Here is an 8,950-nt window from a genome sequence, read left to right as displayed (position 1 = left end):
AGGATCTTCCTCCGAATTAATTGCGGATAGGAACGGGTTTTTGAATGTTATACCCGCCGTCTGTGTCGGAAAAAAGGTATGAAACTGATGTGAATTGATTTGGTGAATGAAAAGTTGAATGCGCTTTTTATTGTCACCGGTCTTTTTATGAGGAAATACCTCTAAATTCTATCGGGAGATTTTAAAATGTCACAACTGAATTGGGCAGTTGAAATTAAACATTTTGGTAATAAATGTAAGACTGTGAATTAAAGTTTCATATTTGAACATGATCACAGCACCATTTTTTTAGTATGATTATAAAGTTGTAAAGAGAGAAGGTAAAAACCCTGTATTAGTTTGGACCTATTTTTCTTCAAATAAACTGATCCCACCTTTTTGGACTGGGATAACTTAAAAGACAACCTCTGCACTCCTCTCCTGCTTCAAAGGTAAGACTGCACCCTGCCACACACACTTAGGTAGGAGCACACTCCATTTACTGATATCAAAATCCTTCGGGATCCCTTAAACAGATTAAAAAAGAGTTGTCTGAATTGAAACAGCAGTTAATTGAACCTGGTTCTTCAGGGGGTTAATAGGGGTGAGATCTTGCTGACGTTGGTGGATCTGAGCCAAGCAGCAAACTTACATAGAGTCAATAACTTCGGTCAGGTCAATTAGTAGGTCAGAGTAATTTACCGGAATAAATTATCAGGACCTCGCCGACTCTAAACAGCGGGGGCTTGGCCATGGACAGCTCTATATGTGTAAACCAATACCTTACATTGGGTTCTGAGATGGACAGGGAGCCAGTGCAGGGCAGAAAGGATCGGAGTGATGTGGCATGTTTTTTTGGACCGAGTGAGTAATCTGGCTGCAGCATTTTGGACCTGTTGTAGCCGGTTTATTGATATTTTTGTTGAGGCAGGAGAGCAGAACATTACAGCAATCAAGCCGGGATGAAATAAAGGCATGGATAGCCATCTCCAGTTCTGCATTGGAGAGAAAGCCCCTGAGCTTGGCAATGTTCCTGAGGTGAAAAAAACAGGTACGGGTCAGGAGTTTGATATGTTTGTCTAGTAGCATAGACTGATCGAAGGTTACACCAAGGTTTTTGATGTTTGCCCTAACGTTACCACTAAATGAACCCAGGTGGCTTGCTACCTTAGAGGCGATATTATCAGCCGCTGAGATCAAGACTTCCGTTCTTGATGCATTGAGCTGTAGGAAGTTGCTTGACATCCTCTCCTCAATGGCAGACAGACGTGTAATCAGGGTGTTTAAATTCTCAGTTTTGACGGGTTTGAAAGAGAAATATATCTGGATATCATCTGCGTAACAGTGATACGAGACAGTCTTGAATTGGCTAATTATGTGGCCTAATGGGAGCATGTAAAGGGCAAAAAGAACGGGGGCTAAATCAGAACCCTTGGGGCAGGCTGCAGGATAGGGGAGGCCAAATACAATATTTGTTTCAAACGTTTTTATATAAAAAACGAGTTCCTTAAACCTCTTAAAACCCCATTTATTCCTGCTCAAGATTAGATTCAATTGTATTGTTATTGCACAGATTACAGGTACTGAGACAACGAAATGCAGTTTAGCTTCTAACCAGGAGTGCAACAAGCAGTAAAGTGAAAAGTAATGTACACAATCTACAGAATAAAATATAGAATGAATGATGAATAAACAGTGAGGGGTATGAATATACTAGAAATACACAGCAGCCTGTGAGCAGATGAACAGTGTGTATGAATATGCTAAGATATATATAAAGTATGAAAAAGGTAAGCAGTGCAAGTATAGTATAACATATATATATATATATATATATAGATATTAATTTCATGATGAAAAACATTGTGGAACAATGATAAAAATGCGACTGGAAGTGATGACATAAAACTGACACAAAACAACAAAAAACTTTTGCGGAGCCAATTGGAGAGTTTCATAATGAGCACGTGGTAAAAACCACCAATGAGCGCTCAGCTCGAGATACCAGCGAGTCGTTTCCCATTAAGCACTTCGCTTCTGCAGCTCGTAGAGAGAAACTGGTCTGCCTCGCTCTCAAGGCTGCTGGCGTCTTTGTCCCGCGAGATTTCAACGTCTCATGCAGTCGAGCCTCCAGAGCAGGGGTCCTTCTCAGGTCGATTATTTTCATTTCCTCGCTCCTCGGTCTCACCGAAAGGTAATTTGTCTGCGCCATCTTGAGTAGCGTCCCATGGCGCTTATTTCTGCCGGAGGACCGATAATGGAGGAACAATAATGGAGGAATCACCAGACCATCCTCCGATGAAATCCACAGATACTCGCCCCGCCCCCTTACTGTGTATCGCTCACTGATTGGACGATGCAGCGCATGCACTGATCTGATGCTTCTTGACATGAGAGCAGTTTCCCAGCGGAGTGAAGAAAATACATGAAACTCACGAGAGTCACTCCTCAGTCTATACTGTGTTTTGTATCAATTAATGTATCATTTAGTTACAAATATGTGATATATCTGAACAACAAAGTGGTCAAAAATCATTTTCTTCATTTATTGGAAACATTTTCATGATCGCTTTTTTCGTTTATACATTTTAAGAATGGCGTTTATCTTTTTTTGAGAATTAGTTCTTATTTTATTTAATGTATTTGGGTCTACAACAGATGATACAAATGTTTGTGTCAGTAAATGTGTACTAACAGAGGCGGGGGTGTGTGTGGAAATAACGGGGACAGAGCTGCTGTCAGACGATCAGCTGTGCAGCGTCATCACAAACGGACGTCGCTTCACGTCACGCTCCGGAGGAAAGGACGTCCCATTGCTCTTAAAACTCATTTCCCTGCTTCTCGTGGTTTCCTTGCATCTCTCCATGCTTCCCTGGTGGGAGGGACTAGTCACAGGGAAACGACGCAAGTGAGGGACGCAAGGAATCCATTTAACCGAAGTGAGAAGGGCCCAGAGGCTGAGATAAGTCCGGCCATGCGTCACGCCTCCACCGTTCCCGGAAAAGCATCCGCGGAGGAGCCGTGGAAGAACCATCAGTGTATCCTCGGTTATAGCTCCTCCAGCCTCCTCGACGCTGGATCCTCGGTCCTCGATGTGCATTTAGAGAAATTAGATCTCCTTCAAAATGGCGCGCTGAAATTCATTTCCGGGTCACTACCGGAGGACTGAGGAGTAGAGGAGGGGAAATTTGAGTATTGAGAAACCTCTTTTGCGTCTCTCCATGCTTCCCTGGTGGGAGGGACTAAACGCAGGGAAACGACGCAAGTGAGGGACGCAAGGATTCCATTTAATCGACCTGAGAAGGACCCCTGGGGGGTATACTACGAAGCAGGATTTTCGCTAAGCCGGCTAACTTCAGGGAAAACTCGGGGTTTCCGGTCCTACGAAGCTGGTTCTCTTTTTAGCAGGCTAGATCTCCATGGTAACTTATGCTGTGCGGCTAACCTGGGGGGTATACTACGAAGCAGGATTTTCGTTTAGCAAGATAACTTCTGGGATTTCCGGTACTACGAAGCTGGTTCACTTTTTAGCGGGCTCGATCTCCATGGTGACTTATCCCGGAACCTAGTCTGTGCTCCGAAGCAGGATAGGTTCCAGGATAAGAGATCAACTCAGCGAAAGCACCGCCTGCTGACAGAGCTCAGTGTGCGGAGGGAATACAGTTTAAACTGCCATTGCAGGAAAGACGGCTGGCCAAAATCACCGACTGTGTGAACGTGAAAATGAATAGAACATCACCTCCCATCTTCAGAGCAATCTGACTATTATAACTATTATACTATTATGTTAAGAAAGCTTAATTAAATATCTGCCACAACATAAGTAACCGGATCAAAGTAACATTACGTTGCCTACAGTCCGCAGCACTGTGAGTGCAGACGTCAATGTGTCCCATTATCATTCATATCACATGCATCATAATGTATCATATATTTCCTTATCTGAGTCAGCTGAGCCGTATCTGGCTGTGCAACACTCACAGTGTCACATACTGTATGCATAAGTATTATTTTAAGCAACACATTAAGTTGATGAAACACTCGAGTCAAATGTAATTAAAGTCAGATCCACTCGTGTCTTGGACGGGGCAGTGATATCATAAACCTGTTAATGTACGCATTCAAACAGGTTTTCTTTTACCAGCTGTATTCACCTTGCAGGTGCAGCTCTGTGGCTTTGATCCTGGATCAAGTGTTTAAGTCATGGATGTTTAAAGTTTAACTTCTTCATATTTGACTAATATTATAGTTGACTTTTCATTCAGGAAGTATGACGCTGCGCTGTCAGTACGCTTCTCCATGTTTGTGATTGGTCGAATGCTCCAGATACCACCCATTTTATGTGAACGCGCACCTAACTATAGGACACGGCTGGCTTGAGCGATCCACTTGATAGCCAGCGTTGTAGGACAGTTTAGCGAGAGCGGCTTTGTTTTGGATTAAGTCAACCGGATAACTCAAAACATATCTAGAACAGTGGCGTTTTCTCCTGGAGGCCAAGGGAAGCCAGGCTTCCCCTGTTTTTTTGGATTGTAGTTATAATTTTAATAAATAAATAAAAACACTTCGATTAGTTTCGGAAATTCTTTGTTGTGTGTTGCTGCCGGCCCGTCTCTCCCCCATTCTCATTGAGTATTTTACAAAGAGTGAAACAGCGCCCCTCTAGATGTTATGGTGAAACAGTAGATTGCACTCTCTGTTGCGAGGGGAGGCCAGCCGATATTGGCTTCCCTTGGTGAAAAACAATGGAAGGATTGACCAATCAGACAAGGCTCACGTCATGCCCCTGCCAACCTGTGATTAGTCAGGGCCATGCCAAGGGAAGCCAGAGGCGGCTGGCTTCCCTTGCCTCACAATCCAATCAAATTGCATCAACTTAGTGTTGCAGTGACGCGTCCTAAAACCGGGAAGTAAGCTGCGCTCGGGTTCCCTCAACAGAAAGCAATGGGATTTCTCCATAGGATTTTGGAAAATAGCTCGAAATAAGGTCAGTGGAAAACGAACCTGTTAGATAAATGCACGTTTTGTTCAGTCGGATAATATCCACATGTCTACCCTACTTTTATAATTTTCGAATCATAAATCTAATCGATAGAAGATAGATAGCGTCACTGCACCACTCTCACCGCCATTAGAAAGTAGCAAGCAACTGAAGTAAGTGCAATTATGGAGGGTGGAGATTTGGAGTATTTAATCAAAAATAATTGTATTAAACTTCTGCTACAGCAGCAACAACAAATACAATCTGATGACAGGCCAATGCCCAAACTGGAGCTGTGTACAGCGAGGAAAAAAGGAGCGAATCGGACGTAAAACGTTAATAGTCTCCTGATTTAGTTTGTGAATTAATGCTTATTAGAGTTTCGGCTGGAGAGTGCTTGCGGACCTGTCGGTTAGATAACAGGCGTGTGTAAGTCCTGCATCTGTATGACACAAATGTGTGTAAAATGATACCGGGTGCTGTAATCACTCATTACGTTATTACATTGACCACCACACCCCCGACCCAAAAGAAAGGACGTATTATTGGCTTCCCCTAATTTTTTCCCACGCCACGCTACTGATCCAGAATAGGTTGAACTAGATTCAGTATACCCCCCCCCCAGGTTAGGTTGCAGGCTAAGAGCTCAACTCAGTGAAAGCACTGCCTGCTGACCAATCAGAGCTCAGTGTGCGGAGTTTAAAGCGATCAAGTCATATTACAGGAGAAAGGAAATACAGAAAAGCTGCCGTTGCAGGAAAGACGGCCGGTGTTGCAGTATAACTTGAGTCATGACAACTGGCGACATGCTATTATCTTCGTCATAGGAATCCGGGGCGTGTACATTGAGGACCCATTGTTGACTTACCATGTCGATCGCCTCGTTTGTCGTTTACGTTCATCTTTTGCTATATCTGCCTTCCTACGATCACTTTCATGCACATTCAGTACTCGTATGTGAGGTTGTGGGTGAGAGGTGGATATCGTGACGCTTACAGGGAGGTATCGAACATTACAAAGTAGGTGACTGTGTGGATGCCTGTTCAAAATATTGCAAACTTGAATAAATCATTTAAATTATATATTTGTGTCCGACTTTCATTTGTACATCGTTCTTAATGTGATGTATAGTAGCTTTGATAGCTGTCCATACCTTCAGACAGCCTAAAAGTAAAACACAAGTCGTTTATTCACAGCCCGAACGCTCATCGACATGACTGGATCACTCATGACAAGTTGTGATCAGCTCCGAATAAATTGTGATATAAATGCTGTAGCTATTCTCCAGGGAGCACGTTTTTTTATGAAATACCTGTATCCCTCTCATCACAACAAGACTCTACACTGTGCAGGAAAAACAATTACATACATGAAAATAACCTTGATGCATGGGAATGAATCACACAAACTATCTTCCGTGGCTATACTGATATGTCACAGTAACGGTCAACCACAGAAAAGTAAGTCCAGCGGGGCACAAGTTGAATACATATAAAACATTTGTACATCGTTCTTAATGTGATGTATAGTAGCTTTGATAGCTGTCCATACCTTCAGACAGCCTAAAAGTAAGCCGTATCTGGCCGTGCAACACTCACAGTGTCACATACTATGCAGAAGTATTATTTTAAGCAACACATTAAGTTGACGAATCACTCGAGACAAATGTAATTAAAGTCAGATGGTGTCTTAGACGGGGCAGTGATATCATAAACCTGTTAATGTACGCATTCAAACACTTGTTCTGTTACCAACTGTATTCACCTTGCAGGTGCAGCTCTGTGGCTTTGATCCTGGATCAAGTGTTTAACATTACATTACATTACATTACATTGCATTTAGCTGACGCTTTTGTCCAAAGCGACTTGCAATAAGTACATTCGACCAGGAAGACACAACCTTGAAGAAAACAGAATCATATAAGTATATCAGGTTTCATAGAGCCAAACATTTCAAGTGCTACTCAACTGGCTTTAGGTAATCCAGTCCTTTATTGGTATAAAAGTGCTTCGTTAATCGTTCTAACGCTCGAAGTGGAGTCGAAAGAGATGAGTTTTCAGTTTGCGCCGGAAGATGTGCAAGCTATCCTGTCCTGATGTCAATGGGGAGCTCATTCCACCATCTTGGAGCCAGGATAGCAAACCCACGTGTTTTCGCCGATGGGAACTTGGGTCCCCCTCGCGTTTAAGTCATGGATGTTTAAAGTTTCACTTCTTCATATGTCTAATATTAAAGTTGACTTTTCATTCAGGAAGTATGACGCTGCGCTGTCAGTACGCTTCTCCATGTTTGGTCGAATGCTCCAAATACCACCCCTTTCATGTGAATGCGCACCTAACTAGATAGGACACGGCTGGCTTCGGCGATCCACTTGATAACCCGCGTCGTAGTACAGTTTAGCGAGAGCGCGTATGTTTTGGATTAGGCCAACCGGCTAACTCAAACATATCCAGGTTAGGTTGAACCAGCTTCGTAGTACAGGCCTCTGGTCGGACACAATTACTAACCATCATGCAATGCACTAGCAAGACGGCGGTCGCAATTGCGCAGGTCTGCGTCGGTCTCGCTCATCTCACACAAGCCTAATGTCCAAACGTTTCCTGTTTACGGTCGTTTAAATCTCTGTTTTGAGAATAATAAAATAAGATAATACAAATAATAAAATAAAATGTTGAAATAAAATGTCTAATAAGACAATAATAATAATACAATACACAAAATAACAATATATAATTCAATCACAATAACTAATTTGAAAAAATATATATAAAGAAATGTGGATATCTTTTTACTGAAATGTCTCCTTAACACACGGCCCGTTTATTCAGAGTATTAACCTGTTAAACCCCGAGCCTGTTTTTCAGGTTTCAGGCTCGAAAATGACATTCCCAGAACAAATGACCATATCTTCCCTTCTAAAAGGGTTAAATTAATAATCTTTTTTCTCAAAGTAATGATAAACCTGTGAGTTGGATGTAGAAAAGTCAGATTCAATATAGATGTTTTTTATTTTAAAGAAAATTCAGATTGAACATGGTAAAAAACTGTAAATTATAGTGTCCGTCCAAAAAATATTTTGTACTTATAGTGAAAAATAACCTTGGATGATGGGTTAGTAGACTAAAAGCTTTAGGAATCCAAAGTACAACATATAATAAGTACCCTGTATCAAGATTGATGCAACACAAGTGATATTTGACCTTTTTAGACAGATTTAGCACCAAAAAAAAACTCTTCTGGGGCCATTTGGGTGGATTTTCCATATCTCTGGCCCCCCTTGCTCGATTTTGACATGTGACATCTCTTTCTAACCGGCAGAGCCAATGGAATCGAGGGGAACTCCCACATAGTCCTTATTTGGTCATGTGTGAGACTGCTGCATCGCCGAGACCGGAAGCAGCAGCTAGCTGTGGTGGCTACCATTAGCAGCTAGCATTTACTCTCCAATTTTTACATAAAAATGGAATTATGGATTATAAATTCAATCAGTTTTTTATACATGGACATTAAGAACCTATGGATTAACAGATTCAGCCGCGTTTTTTCTCATTTTAATGCCATTGAACACGTACTTTGATCAGATTGACAGCTACTTGTGAGCCGATCTCCCTAGAAGCTTCGTAAAGGTACGTGTTGTGATGACTGTATTTGCTTCCCCTGTCGCGAGTCCGGATCACTCAGTGATGATACTATATACCTACATAATCTATGGAGTCTCAGCTTTAATCGGATATATTGTATGTGCAGCTATGATAAGTAATAAGGGTACTTTTATCTTGAGTTCTGTGCCAATGTCCGTTAGCATTTTTCGCTCAGGGGTAATTTAGATGCTTCTTGTGAGACTTGTGTTTTGTTTTGGTAAACATGGTTTGTATCGGCAGTTAGCTGAGATTATTTCCGTTAATCTGGTATAACACATTAATAGATTATTAAATATTAAGATCCCCTGAGACACAGTATCGTGAAAAAAAGACCCAGGGTCCCCGCCGG

Source organism: Gymnodraco acuticeps, unplaced genomic scaffold, assembly GCF_902827175.1.
Source record: "Gymnodraco acuticeps unplaced genomic scaffold, fGymAcu1.1, whole genome shotgun sequence".
In the NCBI taxonomy this organism is placed as follows: Eukaryota; Metazoa; Chordata; class Actinopteri; order Perciformes; family Bathydraconidae; genus Gymnodraco; species Gymnodraco acuticeps.
This window is presented reverse-complemented; position numbering follows the sequence as displayed.